This window comes from Mus caroli, chromosome 15, assembly GCF_900094665.2.
Source record: "Mus caroli chromosome 15, CAROLI_EIJ_v1.1, whole genome shotgun sequence".
Classification (NCBI taxonomy): Eukaryota; Metazoa; Chordata; class Mammalia; order Rodentia; family Muridae; genus Mus; species Mus caroli.
The window spans coordinates 36,356,226-36,378,466 of NC_034584.1; the positions used below are offsets into that span (position 1 = coordinate 36,356,226).

Below are 22,241 nucleotides of genomic sequence, written 5' to 3' on the forward strand. Positions count from 1 at the left end.
TGTGTGTGTGTGTGTGTGTGTGTGTTTACTTTTTAAAATCAGTTAATTTCTTTACTTATTTTACATCCACAGGCTCTCCTCCCTCTTCTCCTTCCAGTCCCTCCCTCTCTACCTCCATCCTCCAGTCCTCTTTTTCTCCTCAGAAAAGGGGGAGGGGCTGCCCATGGGAATTAATTCACTTCACCTGGCAACCATTCTTGAAAAATGTAGTTAGAAGGGGGTAGAATTATTAAGGAATTGGGATGCTGTTGCCAAGGATAAGAGGAACATATATCAGGTGACTTAAGAGGTAGATTATCCAACAGCATATTATCCAGTAGCACTAAGAGAGAAACATGAGAGGACTTTTTTCATCACCTCAGACAAGGATGTTTAAGCCCTAAAATGTATGACCAAGTTCTGTACAGGACTTTTTCTTTTAGCTCCTAGACAGCTACCTTCTCACTGTGTTCTCTCGAGAGAAAGAATGGGAGGAGGAATGAAGGAAAGGAAGGAGAGAGAGAGAGAGAAAGAGAGAGAGACTAAGATCTCATCTCTTTTGTGCATAAATAACCTTCCTAAGAACTTCACCCTTATGACCTCATCTAAATCTAATTGTACCCCAGCATCATTCCAGGTATCCAGGGTGGTACCCGGGATTTGAGAGAATGTATTGAGTTCGCACCATTTTTTCTCTCCCCACTTATAACATATGTCTGCTTAATCCCAGTAGTAACAAGCCATCCCTAATCAGTTTTCAAGTCTAATGTCCAAATTCTTTTTAAAATATTATCTAGAACAGGTGTGGGTGACATAAATACATTGTCTCAAGGCTGGAGACAGTGTCTTGGTGGTTTAGAACTTTTATTGCTATTGCAAATGACCAGAGTTTGTTCCCAGCAACCTCTTCAGGCAGGTCACAATTGCCTGTAGCTCCAGCTTCATGATGCTCTCTTCTGACCGATAGATGCACTACAGTCACACCCAAACACTCGCGCATTGCACACACACACACACACACACACACACACACACACACACACTCATACACACAATATATGCATAGTATGTGTGCATGTTTGTGTGTATATTTTTAAAAATATATTTTAAATAACATCCTGTTGTTTCTCTTCATGGTTTTTCAGTGTGCCAATTATGAAGAGATGATCCATCCTCAATAATATCTGACTAAGCACTTTGCACTAAGAATAAAGGTGCTCTCTATACCCTAAGCCCGTGCAGACAAACATGTTTATGCTACCAAAAGATAATGATTCGCTGGGCTAGGATATTTTGACATCTTATGAGAAGGGAAGGATATGAAAGAGGGAGGATCAAATCCCAAGCAGGTCCAGCTTAGTAGGGCAGATGACATTTGACCTTGAAACACTAGAAGAAGCCTTGGGGTTGATGATTTGACCTATAGACCCTGAGAGATGCAATGCTATCCCAACAGCTCTGCCTGCTTGCACCCCTGTGTCTCTCTATGCTGGATTCCTCTGAAAAGAATAGCAAACAGACTGTTTGGTTAGCCTTTTGTGCAGCCCTGATGACTTTTTAATAATTTCCTAGGCAACTCTCTTCATTTATAAAGAATACTTACTGCAAGTTGTGGCCAAATAGCTCTAATAACCTGTTCTCTGGAATACAATTATAATGGCTTATCTCTCTTTCACCTAGTCTTCTTCATCCCTTTATTGCAAACCAGCAGGATAGTTGTTGGCTCATTCTTATCTCTATTCTTGGCTTCTGCTGGGACAGGTGATTAGAACTATATTTTTAACCCTAATGTCCTTATCAAGGGCTTGTTAGGCTACTCACTTAATATTGCTTTTAGATTGAGTCTTTGTGAATTTCTCAGTTTCCAGACCTCTAGGTTAGTGATTATTTTTTCCTAATATTTCTCTAAAAATAATTCTCTCGCCGCACCATTGACTATAATCAGTAATAAGATTCCAAAGCACACCTTCACTGCTTTGAAATCACTTCTGCTAAGTATTGTTCGATTGCTTGCCAATTCTACCATGCACAAATCATTAGTATGTAAATCAGTCTGATTTTTGCTGCTTTGTAACAAAGACTGCCTTTTCCTCTTGTTTCCAATAAAGTACCATTTTTCATCTGAGGAATCACCAAAATGGTCCTTCTGTTATAATTTCTGATAGAGATCTCAAAATTCTTCCAGTTTCGAGCCTCTACTCATTTCTGAAATGGCTCCTTCCTGTGTTAAGAGCATACCTGTCAGAAGCATAGATCAAAATACTTACAAATTTCCGGTGTCAGAATTTATTGGATAGCAGTAAATTCATAAGCTGAGTTGGTTTCATTGGCTAAAATTTTCTAAATAGTCCCAATTTCCCTTGCTAGCTGCCCATTCGCAAGCACAAGTTATTTTCTTATGTTGATCTTAAGTACTATGGTCAACTCTTAAATCACACATGACATAGTGCCTAGTAATTATTACTTATAATTTTACACACACACACATAGATTTAAGAAAGAAAAACAACAAAACCGACCAAATAAAGAGACAAAAAAAACCCAAAAACCAAAAACAAACAAACAAAAAAACCAGTAAGGAGACCACAGGGAAGTTCAAGGTGGCCAAACAGGACCTACTAGAGACAAGGCAGAAGGCTGAGAGAGATACAAAGAGATTCTCCATGGGTAGTGTAGGTGAGGGAGGTGACCACAGGGGCATTATAAATTAATCCTATTGGATTGTGTCTGGAAAATCCACCTAGCCATAGAGCCAGCCTACAGGATCTTCAGGTTCACAGGTTTGAGCTGAGTCAATCTACAAAGAAAAGATGGAAGCCTTAGAGATGAGGCATAGGACTGGGTCCAGAAAAGCTTAGGTGTTGACAGAGGAACTGTAATTTGAGTAGGCCATGGCACAGTGGGGACATAGCTGAGCTCCTGAATCAGTTGAGAGTTCTCTGTCTATAGGTCTCTTGTTGTACACACTGGTGATCATATGACAGGTTAGTGGAGGTCATCACTATTGAAGAGTTAGTTGTCCCCTTCCCTAAGTGGTCCAGAAAGGACATTCTTGCATCTTTTCATAGTATGGCATGTTGGATGATTTCTAGGCCCCAGATTTTCTGATAATGCTTTTGGCACCTATTCACATGCATGGTCCCAATATGCTTTGATAAATTTATAGAATGCTACCGTTTTGTTGTTAAGCAGAGTACTCATCAGTTTGTGCCTCATGGATGGTGCTGAACAGGTATGGGGGGGTGTATACAAGAAGGTGTAGTCATCCTGCATTCTTTCTCTGTGATTGTGCACAAAATGGGGCAAATGATGCTTGTAAAACTGATGCTTACAGTGGAGGGAAGAGCCTGAGAAAACAGATGATGTCAATTCTAATTCACAAATCTTACCATCAGACTTGGGAGCCAAGAAAAGCAGACATTTTGATCCAGGTGTATATGGCTAAGAAGGTGGTGACCCAATTTGTTCAAAGCAGTCAAGCAAGAGCTCTCTCTTCCTCCACTCTTCTGTTCTCTTAAGGTCTTTTATGCTCTAACAAGCCCTGTCTGAATTAGAAAGGGAACTCTCCTTTACCCAAACTAACAATTCAAAATGTCCATCTCATGAAAACACACACACACACACACAAACACTTCAGTTCTTTAAGATATATTTTTAGGAAAAAGGAAGCTTGAATCTGTCTCATATTTTCAGAAGTGAATATAAGAAAGAATTATTAGATGCTGTGTGCTCTGCAGATTACAGCAGATACCCCAGCCCAGTAATGCTTCTGCTGAGGTAATGCAGAAACACTAGTCAGATACCGACACTTGGCAGACATATTTTGCTTCTTTAGTCTTTTCATTGGATGATAAATATTTAAGAGAATATAAAAATGGTTGTCATATATACACGTATAATGTTTTCACATTTGTTTATTTTGTTGTCTGTGTGTGGTGAGGTCAGAGGATAATTTGTAGGAGTCTGTGCCCTTCTCTTGCCATGAGGGCACCAACAGTTGAACTCAGATTCTCAGGCTTGGTAGCAAGTGCTTTTACCCTACCCACTAAGCTATCTCACTGGCCAGTGTGTGTGTGTGTGTGTGTGTGAGAGAGAGAGAGAGAGAGAGAGAGAGAGAGAGAGAGAGAGAGAGAGAGAGAGAGAGAGAATATGCATTGATTTACTTAACTGAATGATGTATCACTTATATGCCAAAGGCAATGTAGTTGTAGACATTAGCTTTTCATTTCAGAGCACACTAACTGAATTTAGATAAGATCTCAACACATTAGATTATATAGTTTTCAAAACCAAGGCAGAATAGAAATCACAAATTAGAAGAGGGCAGCAGATTCCTTAAAAATAAATTATGATAAGAAATTAACAAAGGACAGATGGAGATGTTTATGAACAAAAGTGTGAAATTATATTTTCAGAATTATGTTTTATTGTAATAGTATAATTATGGCTCAGTTATCAAAAAACATTAGGAAATATATATTATCTTACAAGGAGTTTTAATATCATGTAAAATGATAGCTGTATACTTATGAGTAAAATTTTATGACAAACATGATATTGAAAATACTCACTGTAAGTAGCTTCATTGATCATTAAATATTATTTGTCTTGGGGTGATAATATTTTTCTTCCTCATTTTTAGTAACTAAATTTGGTTATAATATATAATGTACTACTCTGGCTAAAATAATTAAATTACATTATTTGTAAGCAATAATCTGGAAGTTTTAAAAAAATTTAGACCATTATCCCAGTGTGTACTAAAAACATAAAATTAAATGGCTAAAGATGCTAGCCAAATTAATCAAGAAAATGTCCAACTTGGCATCACACACTTCATGTAAATATTCTTGGAAAGATATAATTTTTAAATTTTTTATACAGATTGCAAAATTAATCCAGAATAAATAACATAAAATGGAAAGCAGTAGAGATACAAAATGTGTAATTAGTGGTGATATTAAAAATGGCAATTTAAGTGATCTAAGCAGTAGTCCTTTGGGACTGCCTTCTGGTTGTCTTAAAAGTTATTTGTTCTGTGAAATACTGATGATGGTGATTGATCAACTACAATGACATTTCAAAAGCAAAAATTTAATTTCCTACATCATAAGTTACATATTCAGAAAGAGTGTTTTTGCCATATAGATAACACTAAAAATACTTTACAAATAAAATTATCATTCTGGCCAGACTTGGCGACACTCTCCTATGATTCAGCTACTTAGGAGGCCTGGGCAGCAAGGTCAGGTTCTATCTCAAAGAAAAAACAATAATAGCCAAAACTTAAATAAAATAAAACCCTTACATTTCAGGCCAATATAATATCTTTAGAAATTTTGGCCATGAAGGGCCTCCATTTTTGGCTATGTGCTCATGTTGTATGTAAGAGGAGTAGATAACCTATTTTTGTACTCAAACTTTTTTCGATGTATTTGGAAGAGTGACTTTCTAATGTCTTTATGTGGAAAAACTTACAGTGCTTTCTTTTAGAAAACTGTTATTTGTATAAGTTACATCCCTTAGTAAAACTTAAAATCAGCAGATTTTCCAGAGAGTATTTAATTTCCTTTAATCTTTTTTTTTCAGCTAGCACAGAAAATAATGGAGTTCAATAAATAGTTTTCATACATGTGTCTAGCTTTATTTTTGTATTAAATAACTTGGATTGACCGTGGTGGTACACATGCTAGTGTTTAAATTACTATTTCACAACTGAAAGGATCCTTGGTTTTGTGAGATGGTTCCCTCACCACCGAGTTTCTGCTTCCTACAGGGGGCGCCCGAGCGAAACCCAGGGCTGACACACAGATGTGTCTTCTTTATTTCTATTTATGTTTCCTGTATTTTTCTAGCTAACCTCCACGCACTGGCAACCAAGACTAATTCCGGAGACAACTGCTGAATCTAGCCAGCTCATCAACTGGCAGGTCCCGTTACGGCCCTGCGGACATAAGAGCATTTACTAAATAAAAGCCCAGAATAACCAGATCAATTACAGTTCAGATTTAACAATAGATGATCGTTAGGTATGACCCTGTTCATATATATTGTTTTGTAACCGTGTGTCCTGTATTTTCGCTGCGTTCTCTAAACCTGCTTTCTTAATTCCAAGCACTTCTCTCGACTCCCTGCTCTCATTTAGCTCCTTTTTCCTGCAGGACTTCCCGCCTTTGTGATCACCAGGGCTATCAGCGTACACCTAAATAATCCTTCATTCTAGTCTGTGACGTGGCACTGACTGGTCCACCACAAGTTCCTAAAACATAAATGCAGAGACTCATTGAGCGCTTTTGCTGCAGTGCATTACTATGCCCTCGTGCATGCGTTGCCCTGGGCATGCATGCTGAAGCTCTCTCTGATAGGAGCTAGCTGGACTTTGCCTGTTTTCTAAAAGAGTGGATTCATCTAGAGAATAGATGGGTAAGGGACATGAGTCGTTGTAACTTTTTGTAACAACCCAGTATAGGTTTTAGGCACATTATGTTGATGTGTGTAATCATGAAAATGTGCAGAGCTACAAAAGGGAAACACCACATCTTTATTGTAGCTGTAGAAATAGAATGATGCTTAATTTGTAAGATAGAATGATTCACTGTCCTCCTTCACCCAAGTCCTGGACTCTTTGAGTACTAAACCTATGTGTTCGCCAAGTACCCAACCTGCCTGGCTACATTAACCAGTGGTGCTGTGTGGCTGCTTGTGGCTCTTCCCACTACTCCTGTTAACCTGCACAGTGCTCCTGCCAACATCCAGATGCTGCCGGTACTACAGTGATTGCCGTGGCAGCTTTGCCTAGATACCACCTAGATAACCATAATTATTTTTCCTTAAAATGAAATTACACCAAACATCCAGAAGCAGACCCAGAAACTCTACTTTGCCTGTCTGGAGCCATGTCGATTTGGATTGTAGAGTCTTTAAACTGACTCTGGCTTCCGAAGGCCACATTGCTGGCCTACTGTGGGGCTTTCCCCAGGCCACATAGCTGGTCTACTGTGGTATTTTTGTTGTAACATCTTATCTATGGCTGTACTTGGCTATCATTGACCACATGAAAGTCACTGCTTCTGTGTTAATTCTTCTCATTGCTGTTCCCTGAGATGGGGCTCCTTGTTTGATTTATTCAAACATCCCTGTCTCCCCTCTGTCCTTTCTTCTTACTTGAGGCCCTGGGCTAGGCCTGGCCTGTTGCCTCCCAGGCCTGCCTAAGAGCTTGACTCTGACTAAGTAGCCTGGCTGGAACATCTGGGCACAGTGGGAGGAGAAAGTCCCATCTCTGCGTGCCTTGTCATCAGGAGGACATTGGAAAGCCTCCTGCCTAAATGTGCTGTTTCTGGACCCAGATGACCTGAACTTCTTTGCTTACTAAACTAGCTCTGTGCTCCTCAGCAACTTCCTTTCCCTCCCTGCTTGTCCTTACTCACCTCAATATGAAGAGAACATACAGGCCTCCAGAATATTCTATCGTGCTAAACAATTTATGCCCGTTTCTTAGAAAATATCTACTACATAAAAATAGTTAACTATTTGCTGCTATTTTTTTAATTAATCCTTGATGATAGCATTAGAAGATTCAGCTTGATTCCTACCACTGAATAGCCTATCTGAAGGACCACTTTCTGGCTTCTCTACCAGATAACACAGTGTGGAGTAAACCTCACTTCCCTTATACAACTATTGCTGCTCCATTTTTGTTTAATCTATTCATTTAAGCAGAAAAATGGGGGAGGGGAACTGACATTAACAAAATATCTCAGAATCTTAGGTTCTGTTTGAGAGACCCAAAGAAGGTAGGAACCAAAAATAGAAGTTACCAGAGATATAAGTGGTGTGACCATTGTCAAGTTGCTGAAATATACAATTTTACTTGTTCTGCACTTTGAAAATGTGCATCAGAAATGTGAGGGAACCGCCATTAATAAATAGTAATCTAATTCTCCATAAGAAGATACTGACCTAAAGATGGAAGGCTTCCACCGTGTTCCCAGTACCACATAACAAAGCCTTAATAACAGCTTTGGGTCCCTCCATGCCTTTGTTCAGGATCTCCAGTTCTTTCCATCACACAAAGACACAAGGCTTTGGCTACTTCTCAGGGTGTCATGGGATTTAGAGAGAGCAGCTGTAAAAATAAAATATTTGAAGGACTCAAATAATCTACACAATGGCAATAGTTATAAAAACCTGACTTTGGAAACTGTACAGAAACAGGATCATTTTGTTTTCCCAGTCAGAAAGCTCTTAGCCTCAATCGTTTCTTTTGAAAAATAAGTTATTGTTATTGATAACAAAGAGGCAGTGTTTGCCTATGCCAGAGACTGTGGTAAACACTACATGGCTCCTTGACACACTGTTCCTGAGCCTACCCATAGGTAGTTATTCATTCTCTACAAGAAGAAAGAGAGACAGTTAAGATTCTGAATGGTTCACACACTCGCCCAGTGTCACACTCTTCAGAGCAGAAAGGGAACACTAGGGTTTAAAGTCAGACAGGCCATGCTCTAATCCCACAGTCTAAATCCTAATACTACTATATCTGCTTTATTTTATATAATTGATCCTGCATAGTCTGATCAGCCTTACAGTTCAGTGATGTGTGGGACAGTCACAAGCCCCAGAAAAGTTCAGGACATTGTCATTGGTCTCAGAGCAGCCACCCTGATGCTGTCACCATCCTGGGCTCACAGACATTCCAAATTGGCCTCCACTATTAGATAACAGCATACAGACTTTAATCATGATATAGGAATGAGCCTGTGCCTCTTGGTTTACCAAACAATACTTTAAATAAATAAAATAGACGATAATAAAATTCTATTTGTATTTTAAATATTTTAAATAAACTGTTTAAATATATATTCTTTAAAATCATCCTTTGTTCCTCATTATCTTAACCATTTTAAGTCTACAGTTAAATATATTCTCACGGTTATGAAACAGGTGTCCAGAATTTTCATTTTGCAACCCTGAAACTGCATTCCTATTAAATCACCTGTTTTGATTTTTTTTCCTGTTCTCTGGCACTGGTAGCCCCTAGTCTGCTTTTATTTCTGTGAATTTCAGTACTTTATATACTTCATAAAAGTAGGATTCTACAGTTTTTTCCTTCTGTTCTTACCATTTTCACCAGTTCTCAAACTGCAGGTCATGACCCTCACATATTCGGAAGGTTGAGTGACTTACAACAATATTCTTAAAGTCTATGCATGCTTTAGCATGTATTAAGACTTCCTTCCTGATTAAGGCTAGTAATATGCCCTAGTTCCCTGTCTCTGTCTTACGAAGTATTTGTCCATCTGTTCATTATGAATGCTTGGGTAGATTCCCTTTTGGGCCACACTAGATGGTGTTGTTCCCCATGTAGCTCTGAGGAGGCTCCTTAAGGTCCTGCTCTCAAGTATCCTGAATATACTCCCATTGCTGGAATAGACGGATTCTATAGCAGCTCAAAGTTTATCTCTTGGGGAAATCCCATAACGTTCCCCATCACATTTCCTCCTGACACATTTTATATTTTTGCTGACAGCTTTCAGTGACTCCACACCTTGAAGGGCACTTATGATTATCTGTGAAATATTACACCTTTTTCACTCCATTTTGATATAACAATGTATTTTTATGTCAGAAAACATAGTACGACTTAAGCTAGGATTTCATAAGGAATGATGGATGCCAGACAAGCACAGGACTGCATCCCCATAAACATGTTTAGCTGTAGAAGCTAAATATTACCCTGAGACATTCCTTAAGTAAATGAATAACTTGTCCTTCTGAACCTAAAGCAGATACTGTTTCCTTGGGCTTTCAGCCTCCAGCCTCTTACTCAGAATCAAAAGCTTCTTAATGCTTGGCAGAGGGAGACAGTGGGAAGGACCGACTTCTTACTCCAACCATCTGCTGAAGATGGAGGAAAAACCAGGCATTTCAAGGCCTCCCTGGATACGGAGCTGTAGATTTCAGGATGGGAATGAACTCATTGCAATAGCAAGAACATGTAAAAGGCAATGCAAGGAGCTACAGCCAAAGAGGGGTCAGCTCCAAGAAAACACGGCCAACAGCCATGAACCTGTAAAGTGAGTTTCAAAAATCATGTTTTTCTATTTTTACAAATCTTTTCATTTGACTGAATCATTCGTTAGAGAATGTGAGACTTAATACCATACCAAAGCATAGCCATTAGATTCAAGACAATCAAATAGTAAGATATTATACAGACAATAAAATTGGATATTTGTGTGTGTGTGTATATTGCATTTCTTCAAAAATTGCTTACCTCTAATGAAAAATAACTTTCCTTTCAGTATTATATAATATTTTGATTCTGTGATATGAATTTTTTAAAATCTTTGAACCATTTATCCGATTTATATTCATATTATTTGTTTTTATTTCTGCCTTCCATTTCATGAGTACAAACTTAAAGAATCAAATGCCTTTTCCATTCTAAATATGCAAATAAATGATTTAAAATTGTAGTGTGCTTACTATCATCCTTATTTACTTGGTGCACACTGAGATTCTATTAAGAACTGATTGTAGTAACGAATCATTAAGTTTTAGCACTCTATAGCTAATGACTGAAATTTTCTAAAGCTATCAGGTAATTTAAAAACAATATGGCAAGATAAACTGATTTGGGTTGATGGTATAGTTCATTGGTAGAGTGTTTGCCTTATATGCCTGAAGCCCTGAGTTGGATCTGTAGCTCCATGTAAATGGGACCTGGTGGCTCATGCCTGTAATTCCTACACTTGGAAGGTGGAGGCAAGACAATCAAAGTTCAAAGTCTTCTTCAGCTACAAGCAGCACTGGCATGGAAAGGTCAAGCAAGAAAGACAAAGCCCATAGTTTTGTTTTGTTTTGTTTTTTTAATAGTCCTACATATATAGAGCGATCAGCAATGATCACATGTAGAGCTAGCTCACTTGAAGAGAAAGCAAATAAAGCCTATTTGAGTAAATGGGCCCTAGTTATTTGAGTAAGTCCTAGTTAATAATGTTATAAATACTGCGCTTGTTTTATATAGCAGTCGAAAATAGCAAACCTGACGATAAGGATTCCTCTCATAAGAAGTTCTAACAGTGCTCTGCTGAGCAAGAATGCTAAGTAGGACAGATAGGTCTCTACCATTGTCCAACTGACCACGTTTCTTCTTGGTGGTGTTATTCAGCAATGGAGAGCACAAAAGAAGAGAAGACATTTTAAAGTTCGCTCCCCCCACCCCCCAATCTTTTCTTGTGTTTCTCTGTATGTGAACTTGTAACTGTGTGAATGCATGAGTATCGGGCAAAGAACAACTTTATGGACTCAGTTCTCTTCTCCCACCTGGAGGTTGAACTCAGGTCATAAGGTTCAGAGCAAAGCACCTTTCAACAGTCTCCATTTTAGAACATTTTAACCCAGACTTTGATAGTGTTAGAGGTAAATTCTGTGGAGTTTATGAGTGATAGTTAATAATAAACTTAGAGGAAAATACCCCAGTTAATACAGAGCATAGCAAATCTGAGATTCACAGCAGTGTTCTATTTCCAGTATTCAAAACACAGTAACACAAGACTGGAGACATGGCTCATTGGTTAAGAGAACGCCCATTTGGTTTCCAGAACCCACAGGGTGACTTACAACCACCTGAAACTCTCATTATGATATCCCTATTAAAACAATCTCAGGACCAGCCTGAACTAGTTTCCTGGTAGTCACCTAGCATGCATCTGAATTCCAGAACACTATATCACAACTGCCATGTGGAAATGCACCACAGAGTACAGCCTATAGCCTTCACCAGCTGGTGGGCCAGTCTTCTGCTTACTTCCCCTGAAGAAGAGTCACTCCCTTTAATGACAATCCTTCATTTAGCCTGAAACCATATAGGGAGTGGGGGAGAAGGAAAATGTATAAAAGCACTGACTACTTTCTCCAAAGAAATTCTCTACGAGCATCTTTGTAGTTAGTGATTTGGAATACTTGAAGGGTATGCTATAGACATCAGACTTTGTGATGTCTTTTACCATCACATTTATGATATGGATATCTGGGAGGAGCATGGGAAACACATTCCAAGAACAATACTATGTTTTGAAGAAACTGAATTCTGGTCTTGTTTTCTTGGAGTTTTCTCACAAGCACTCAGAAACCTCACACAATTCCATTCTTGGGCTGTGTTTCAACAACTATTAATTAGCTTTTTATTTGGAGGGGTGTGTCTTTTCCCAAAACAGGACAACTTCAAACTAATTGTGTTGAAATATATAATTTCTATAAACATAAATATAATTAAAAGTGCAATCTTCTCCTGAGATGTAAGCAATTTAAAAAGTAAGCACTTTAAACGTCAGATTGAGTAAACACAGTATGGACAAAGCCATCCACCAAGCACTTAGCGTATAGACCTAATTGATCAAGTGTACGAAGTACACACATTAGGTTCTCCTAAATGTTTCAAGAATCTTGAAATCAGGACTCGAAAGATTTCCAAGAAAAGCAGGCAGATCAAATGCACTGGCAAGATCTGTAGGGTCTCTCTCTTCTTTATATTTGACAGTGAAATGATTTTGTCAACATAGGAGACAGAGCCCAAAACGTTAACCATATAAGTGGACCTCTATATACAAAATAATGAAGTTGAACAGCAAACTTAAGAAATTTAAAACTGATGGAGAAACCAAGAAAGATAAGATTCACAGTGAAGAAGTAAAAACCAAGTTCGATACTTTTATGAATAATGGTGGGATTTCAAAATCTTTCTTACAAAAGACCTAAAGTTACAGATTTTTATTTACAAATCCTTAGGCAGCGACTCACCAGAAAGCTCACAGCTAAATACTATAGTCAACAAGCAATGAGCATTGCTCTCAATATTCCTTGTTATTGGCTTACTCTTTTCTTTGGTTTATTTGTAATGGACTAGTTAAATGATGTACAAGTATATCAAGAATAATAACAATGAGCATACATAAACCAGGTTCAAAGCATGAGCTTTGCAAAAATAGTTGAAGGGCCCTGGTACCTCTCCCGGGTAATCTTCCTGCTCTCTGTGCTTTCCCACATCCCAGTGCAGAGGTTACCATCATCTCAAACTTGGGTGTTCTGGAGACACCTTTATACTTGCCATATACATGAATATGGTCCATATGATGATACAAATGTGGTCTCCTTTTGAACAGCAAAGGCACTTGGAAAAGAAGGCATCTGGTATGAGAACGCGACCAAAATAAGAACATTAAAAAAGAAGGAGAAGAAGAAAAAACTTGAAATAACAGAATATATGCAAAAGGCAAGAAAATCTATTTTTTAAAAAAGCATCCTTACCTGCCTCAAAATAATAAAATATATTGTAGGCATGAAACAGGAGTAAGTAAGGTAAGGCAGAAAGGTGTGTTCAAATATCAAGCAGAAAAACTAAAAACTAAAGAAACTAAAGCTGTAATTATAGAAATTCAGAACACAGAAAACACTGGTTGGATTTTTATGGAATGTCTTTTGAAGATAGGACAAAAGAATAGAGGTTCTGATAATGAGAGAGAGGAATATGAGATGAGAGGACCAGTCAGGAAATTCCATCACTCAATGAAAAGCTTCATAAAGAAATACCAGAAAAGAGAAAGCTGAACCATCAAAGAAATAAAACAAGAAAAGCTGTGTGGAACTGAAGGACACTGTATTTCCATATTTTAATAACCCAGCATCAGGACAATGACCAGAGCAGACTCACCTACACACATTATAATGAGGCATCTGAATATTTGTGCTAAAGTCCAGATCCTCTGCTTTGATACAGATATATTTTAATGTATCAGCAATTGCAATAATAAATAATTTTAAAGCAGTGCTAGAAGCTTGGAAAGATTATAGCACATCTTTGAATTTAAATGGTAAATTATCCTTAGCAAGCTTCTACTAACACTATAAATCAAATGTCAAGAAGTATCTAACCAGTTTCATATATGGACATTTAAACATATTCTCTCCAGTATATGATTTCTTTGGTGTCCCACCAATATGGTAAAACAGGAGAGAAAAACATAAGGAATCTAATGAACAAGGGCTCCAGGGGAAGATCTGAAGGAGTTCATCCATGGACTCTTCTAGTACCTTGACTGTCTCTTGTGATGTCTCTCTTTTACTTATAACTTTATTAATTTAGATCCCTTCTCTCTGTCTTTTAGATAAATTAGTTAATGGTTGGTTAGTCTCATTGATTTTCTCAAAGAACCAACTCTTTCTCTTATTGATTCTCCATTTTGTGTATGTACACACCCGCATGTGCACATGTGCCTGTGTGTGTGCGTGTGTGCATGTGTTTCAATTTCATTGATTTCTGCCCTGAGTTTGATGATTTCTTGTCATATACACTTTTTGGATGTTATTTCTTTTTGATCTAGAGCTTTCAGGTGTGCCAATGAGTTACTAATATTAAACCTGCCCAATTATTTGATACTATTTAGTACTATGAACTTGCTTTTTAGAACTGCCTTCCTTGGGTGTTGTCTTAGTTAGGGTTTCTGTTGCTGCAACAAAGTACCATAAACAAAAGACAGGTTGTGGAGGAATTTGGCTTATACATCCATATTGCTGTTCATCATCAAAGGAAGTCAGGACAGGAGCTGTAACAGGCCAGGGACCTGGAATCAGGAGCTGATGCAGTGGCCATGTGAGGAAGGTGCTGCTTACTGACTTGTTCTTCCTGGCATGCTTGGCCTGCTTTCTCACAGAACTCTGGACCACCAGCCCAGGACTGGCCTCAACTGTGAAGAGATAGGCCCTCCCCACATCAATTACTAAATAAGAGAATGCTTTATGGGTGGATGTTATGGAGGCATTTTCTCAATTAAGGTTCCCTCCTTTCCAGTAAACCTTATTTGTATCAAGTTCACCTAAGACTAGCCAGCACATGTTTATAATTTCATTCAGTTCTATAAAGTTTCTAATTTTCTTGTGAATTTCTGTCATGGCCCATTTTTCTCTCAGTAGTGAGTTGTTCACTTTCCACCAGTTTATAAACTTCTGTTGTTGGTGGTATTTGGCTTTAATTCATGGTGGTCAGGTAGCATGCAGGGTGCTTTTTCAATGTTTTTGTATCTGTTGAGACTTGCTTTGGGTCCGACTGCTTTGTGGTCAATTTCAGAGAAACTTCCATGAGCTGTCTAGAAGAAACTATGTTAATTTGTGTTTAAATGGAAAAATCTCTAGATGTCTGTTAGCTCCATTTGATTTGATGATGGTATTTAACTCCAGGATTTCTCTGTTTAATTTTTGTCTGGATGACCTGTCTATTGGTGAGAGTGGGACATTGAAGTTACACATTAATTGCCGTCCCTCATTTCCTTTCAAAGCAAGCAGCTTCTTGTAATGTCACACAGTGGGGTAAAGCTCCCACTAAGAGCTCTGTGTTGTCTCTGCCTGAGTCTAGGCAGACTCCTTAAATTCAGATTAGTTAGTTTCATTGTTCGATATTAACTCAGAATTTTTTGTGAGTTACACAGTGTAATTGTCTAGTCGTTTACTGTTATTCCCCACTTCTGGAAAACCGGACAAAGCTGAAAACAAGAACTGTAGCTACATCCCTAGTCCAGCTCTTCCAGGGCCTGTAACTAACTGCTTCCCACGTGAATAAAGGCAGCAGTCAAGCCTGGGTTTTCCTGGATCGCTGAACTAAAAGCTTCCGTTTATCCAGAGAGAAAGGATAGCTTAACACCTCTTTTAAGGCATCAGCTCTTTTCTTAGTTCACAAAAAGTAAATGCACGTTTTACTCATTTTACAGTAAGTGCGATGGTACTCATTTAGTGGGAAGCAAGGGGACAGAGGTCCTTAGAATCATAGATGCCTTTGTTCCAAGGCAGTGCTGCCATCTGCTGCTGGAGACACAGTTTTTCTTCCCATGTCCACAATTTAGTCAGAGTCCCACCAGTGGAGGGGGAACCTTCATCCCTGAAACTGAACATACTGCTGTGGGTGGGTGAGGGAGATTTAGCATTAGAATATTGAAAATCACTTCATCTTAGCTTATCTTCTTACCCTGTCCCTACTAAGTGTTTATTGAATCCCCATTACCATGCAGAAATGAAAGATCAGGACTTCTACTAACAGAGTGTATATGCATGTATGAATAATTAACCAGTAAAAAGGAAAGAGCTTCAATGTGTAAATAAGATGATGGCATGTGCATGAAACATAGCGGCAGTCCATATGCATGGACACGGTGAGTGCCTAAAACTAAAGTTTTCAAGGAGGTGGCGTGGACTCAGTAAGGAGGGAGGGGGAGCCAAGACTAGGAAAGCTAAGAACTAGGACGGAAATGGAGAAAATCTGACCTGCATTTGAATGTCAGAAAACAGCAGGAATGAAGCCCCCTCCCAAAGGTGAGTTTGGCATATGAAAGACAGGAAAATAAAGAGTCCTTCTTGAGTTAGTCGAGAAACAAGCCCGGGAAGCCAGGGATGGTGGTACGCACCCAAAATCCCAGAATTTGGGAGGAAGACATGGGAGGATTGAGAGTAAAAGGTCATGAGCTAAAGCAGTATCTTTGAGATCATTTGGGATACAAGAGACCTTGTCTCATCTTCTGCCCCCTAAAAAGAAGAGGCAGCAGCAGGCAGGATGGCTGAAATCTGAAAAGGGGGCTTGGATTTCATTACAAATAGCAAGAGGAAGAAAACCTTTGAAGGATTTTTAACCAGAGAAGTGACCTCATTTATGATATAAGAAACTCACTATATAAGTTCAGAAAAATATAGTATCTACCAAGAGCTGGTAAAAGGAAACTAATTGGAGTAACTGGTAATCTAACCCCCCCAAGACCTCCTCTACTGTAAGAATAACTTCCTAATCCCTAGAGAGCCCTCCCCAGAGCCTGCAGTCTACTTCATATCAATGTCTGCTGGTCTCTCTCAGAGTGACCCAAGCAGTAACTATGAAAGCCATCTGATAATAGAATGGTAATAACCAGACTCAATTGTGTGTGGTACCATCCAGTTCATGTGTGGATAACCTCACTGTACCTCAAAATAATCCATAGCAGGTGGATTATTACATTCGTGGCTATTTAAATCACCATACCCCATATCTTTAGCCTGGTCCTTGCAAAGTCTATACTTCATAATATGTACTTAGCAGTAGGGGTCTTTTGATACCTCTTTTTTAGAGACCTATGAAGAATAACTCACATTTCCAGATGGAAAACTGCTTTATACTCAAACTTTCTTCCGAGCAATAAAATGCCTTGAAATGGTTCTTTCTCTAAATTAGAAATATTTGACTTGGGGCTGCAAAGATGCGTCACCAATTAAGAACACTGGTTGCTCTTCAGTAGAACCTGGGTTTGACTCCCAGCATCCACTTGGCAGCTCACACCTATCTGTAACTCAAGTTCCTGGAGATCTAGGGTTCTATTCTGGCCTCTGCAGGCACCAGACACACACATTGTACACAGATAAACATACAGGCAAAACCCCATACACATAAATAACAAAAATAAATAATAAATTCTCTTTGCCCAAACATTAAGGAATTTGTTATCAAATCTTTTAGCCACCTCATATCACTTTATTTGCCACTTTAAGATGGAGGAAAATCTCTGTTTCATGTAAGGACTATCAGAAATGAACCCGAAGGTCAGCCAGTTCTCAGACTTGTTCCTTTGATGTGTGGATTTAAGAGACAAAAGGATAATAACAGTTTTTTTCTTCATTTAAGTGAAATTGCATGTAAGATATTGATCAAAAGAAGACACTTGCTTACCTGTTGGTAACAGAGACCCAAACACAGTGTTGTTGGTTTTTTTTAATAAGCCTTGTGTTCATGTAATGTGGTCAGAGACAAACATCTCAGATTCTACAACTTTATCATCCCCTCCTCCTTTTATGCCATGCTATGCATGATTTCGATCTTTGAGATGGACACTAGAACTCCAGCTACTGTGTTTCCCATAGATTTTCACCTGAACACCTTTCCAGCCTATTGCATTCACCTGTCCCTGAAACCCCTAATTACCTCTAGAATTTTAATAGTGTATATTTTGTGAGCCTTATACAAAGGCACAAGATCAAGGCCATTGGGCTGGCGGGCAGGGAGGATTCCAACCTAATCCCTACATGGTTCCTGGTGAGGCTGGATCCACCAAGATAAGTGTCCACTTTTGTTTAAGTTGAATAAACGGTATCATAGAGTACTCGGTTCAGAATGGCAGTGGGTTATGGAACAACTTGGTTTCATTGAATCTGGTTCGATTATGTCCATTTGCAAAAGAGTACCCCATATTAAGACCTGAAAACCACTTGAGCGAGGAGCACTGAATTAAAAGCAGACATCTCAGCTTGGTCTGCAGTGCCTTCCACTTCATGGACTGCTGTAATTAAAGATTTGCAGTGTGTTCCTTGCTTTGGAGTTAATATGACATAAATCCTAGCAATGTCTGTGAGATTTCCTGAACATGGCCTGTGTTCACCTGCCTTGCTTCTTCCTTTGAGTCTTGGATTCTATTCAGAATTCTTCTGTTATTGCCTTCCTTTCCATTTAAATCTATCTTTTGAGAATTATTTACAACATCAGAACTTTTTACATTAGTATTTACATTGACTCTTTACAAAGGACCAAGGCTGTTTGGGGGAAAAATCCAACGTAAACGCTGTGCTCCAAGCTGAGATCCCTGGTAGGCATGGGATCCAGCAGGAGAAGTATCTATTTTTGTTTACTTTACATAAAGATATCATAGACTGGTGGGCTCAGAATGACAGTAAGTTGTGTATCAATTTGGTTTTATTGATTCTAATTAACTAACTGTATTTGTATAAGTAATGCCAAAGTTCAAGGTAGATGGTTTCTTTGGACAGGTACTGTGACTATATGCAGACAGAAACTAATGGTTTATAGCATCTTACCAAGATCTAGTGAACAGCCGCTGTATCTCTGTTGGTGAAAGGCTTGTGTGCAGAGGTAAATCATCTTTTAGGTGGTATGTCTGTTTTAAGATACATGCAACTGGAGCCAGCCAGGTTAGAAACTTTTATTCTGGTTTCTTATGGCATATTTCTAGGAAGGGTCACAGAATGTCCAAAGGAAATAAAACACAGGTGTCTGCTAGATTGTTTGTGTCTTAACATTTTTCCCATCTAACTAGCAGTTTAAAGGAGATATGGCTCTGGCTGCTGTGAAGGCTGATTTCTGCTTTTTCTCCAAGGAAGTGAACCTTGCATGGATATGTCAGCATCAATATTTCTGTATAAGAGGGTCTTCTTATCTTCCTTTGGTTTTTATTACTTGCCAAACCCGTGTGTGGAGGTCAGAGAATGACTTACAGGAGTCGCTTCCTGGGTTGCCAGCAAATGCCCTTACCCTCTGAGCCATCCCACTGGCTCATATCTTCTTTTAAATGGATTCTGATCAAACTAATTCATCATCTGTTTCAGTTTACAATTTGTAAAGGTAGGGCTGAAACCAAGAAAACTGGGGGTTGTGCTCTTTGTTACACATGAGAACAGAGGAGTGATGGAGGACCCCCATAAAAGCCTTAAAAACAATTTCCACTGTCTCATCTCTATTACCACCTAGCTGGGCTGAGTTCTTTTAAGAACTCTAATGTTCAGTTGAGAAGCTGTGCTCCTGCCAGAGACCTGTGACCTTTGGATATGTCTTTCTGTCTTTACTCTGAATATGCTCAAATCCTCTTTTTTTTGAGAACACCCCTAGTTAGAATCACATGAATGCTTGGCACATAAATAATAAATGATGACTGCCAATGGTTGTGTGAAGCATGCAATTGGGGTTCCCAGGGGCTTGGTGAACACTGACTAGTAATATTGCTTAGACTCAGAACTGACCTATGAACGCTGATAGGAGAGGTCACCAATGAAGAGAGCTGCTTTGTCTGCCATTCAAAGGTATCCATCTCCCCATGCTCCCTTTGCAAGTGCGTGCATATTAGACAAAGGTTAGGTTGAGATTAACTGTGGACCTTCTCTGCTTGATCAAGCAGGCAGCTCATGACAGCTCTTACGAGTGAATATCCTGCAGAAATGCCTGCCTCATGTCACCAAATATCTCAGTGGAAGTTGACATTACGGTTTGGACGAAAAATTTCTTGTCCTTCACAAGTTAGCAAGTTAGTTCAAAGATATTTTGAAGCTCATAGACAAACTTATGTCCTCTGTGCAGCCAGATGTGGCCCGAGGGTCGCCAGAATGCTACTCTTGCTTTAAAAGTAGTCTAGAGACTAAGCACGTGCTGCCCTTGTGGGAGAACCTCGGATCTTAGCACCCTCATCAGGTGACTCATGATTGATTGTCCACAACTCCAGTTCCAGGTAATCTGATACCCTCTTCTAGTACCCACAGTACCCACGGGCAGCTGCTCACACACACGGTGCATCTGGATAAGTACACTCACATGTGCACATACATTTTTTTAAATTAAAAACTAGTTTGGACTCTTAAAAAGGAATATGGACAGTGAGGCTTTCTGCTTCATTAACTCCTCAGGAATTTCTGCATTTGCTGTGCCATCAGGGGCCTCATCTCTTCTCAGGAATGCCAGAACTCATTTGAGGGGAAATGAAAAACAAGCAAGAAAGGTATCGTTTGTCTAGTTGTTATGATCACTTCTAAAAGAATGCAGGACTGGTGGAGAGGATGTGTCCACCCTGCTTGTAAAGGAGCCCACAGGCATGATAGGATTGAAGCATCGCCAATAAAGGCGGCAAATAAAACTCCTAGGGCAGGATTCATGGTCCCAGTAACCTGATGGAGTTAGAATTCAGTAAACACATGATAGGATTGAAGCATCGCCAATAAAGGCAGCAAATAAAACTCCTAGGGCAGGATTCATGGTCCCAGTAACCTGATGGAGTTAGAATTCAGTAAACACTTGAATGTTTCTGGAAATATGTGGCCATTCTAGCCATAGCTTGTTAAAGATCCCAATCCAAGGAGACTAGTAAATAGGAAACCATGTAAAAGAGAGTCTGGATCAAGACTTTATGCTTGGAAAAACTACACTCTAAATAAATGTTTCTGCTTCCTGATTTGTAGCTTTTGAACATGTTTGTTTGTTTGTTTGGTCCTTGAACCAGGACCTCACATATTCTAAGAAAGAACTTTACCCCTGAGATATATCCCTGACCTCTACTTTATCATTTCACCTTGCTTTATGTCATTTTAAAAGTGTAAGTTTTGGCATAGCTCAATAGAGATATTTACACTCTTCGGTTTATTTAATTCACTAAGCTGCTTATTGAATACCCCATAGTCCCAGCCATGCCTACAGGTACATGAGGGCCATCAATTAACAAAACATGCAGCCTCCTGCCCTTGAGAGACTTAAACTCCATAACAAGTAACAATTTTTCGGGTATGTCAAAAGAACATTACAAAATGTAAAGATAAAACATTCGAACAGAGCTAAAGACAGGGTGTTTACACTGAATGTTTAAATAAGAAGAACAAAAGGGCCTTGGGAACTTTCAAGTAATGAATTACAGAGGAATATCAGGGGTTTTTGTTTGTTCTTTGTTTCCCCTTGAGGTTTCTATTCACTAGAACAAGTGGTTCTTTTCCTTTATCAAATTAGTGTAAATCAGTATGTGAAGAACTAACACACATTATGTATACTCACGAAATACTTCTCTCCTCGCCTCTTTCTCTGACTTTTACGACACAGTATGTCCCTCTGTATCCTAGAATGGCTTGCAACTCACTGTATAGCCCAGGCTGGCCTCACACTCATAGTCAGTCCTTTTTCCTAAGCTTTTAGAATGCTATGATCTCAGGCTTAAGCCAAGCATAACTAGCTTCAGAATACATGTTTAAAGCAAAGAAATGAAGTGCTAGGACTTGAGTAATGTATCCCCTGAAACTCGTGTAACCCTAACCTCCAAGGTTCTTTGTGAAAAGCCAGAGCCTTTGGGACTGAATTAGGTCAAGAGGACAAAGCACTCATGCTGGGGCTCATACTCTTCTTAGAGGCACAAGAGAGACGCCCCTATCCTTCCTACCACGTGAGGTTAGAACAGCACGTGGATGCCTAGGGAAAAACAGATCTAGAGATCCTTACTGCACACAGAGATCCTTACTGCACACAGAGACTAAACCTGCACCTCCATCCTTGGAGACATTAAAAGGAAATCTCTTTCTTTCTCTTCTTTCTTCCTTCCTTCCTTCCTTCCTTTCTTCCTTCCTTCCTTCCTTCCTTCCTTCCTTCCTTCCTTCCTTCCTTTTTTCCTTTTTTAAAATAATTTGCCCAGTTTGTGGTATTTGGTTTTTCCAACCTG

The 22,241-nt window shown here is 39.1% G+C and overlaps 1 protein-coding gene across 5 annotated transcripts in view; it reads left to right on the top strand.

Annotated features, from left to right (window-relative positions):
- Positions 1-22,241, top strand: part of Oxr1 (oxidation resistance 1) — a 407,897-nt gene that overhangs the window by 249,451 nt on the left and 136,205 nt on the right. The window contains exon 1 of one of the 5 annotated variants that reach the window (XM_029469696.1): positions 9,812-10,055. The exons of the other annotated variants lie outside the window; for them this stretch is intronic. The gene's annotated coding sequence lies outside the window, so the exon portion shown is untranslated. Of the gene's footprint in view, positions 1-9,811; positions 10,056-22,241 lie in introns of those variants that run through there. 5 annotated transcript variants of the gene reach the window in all.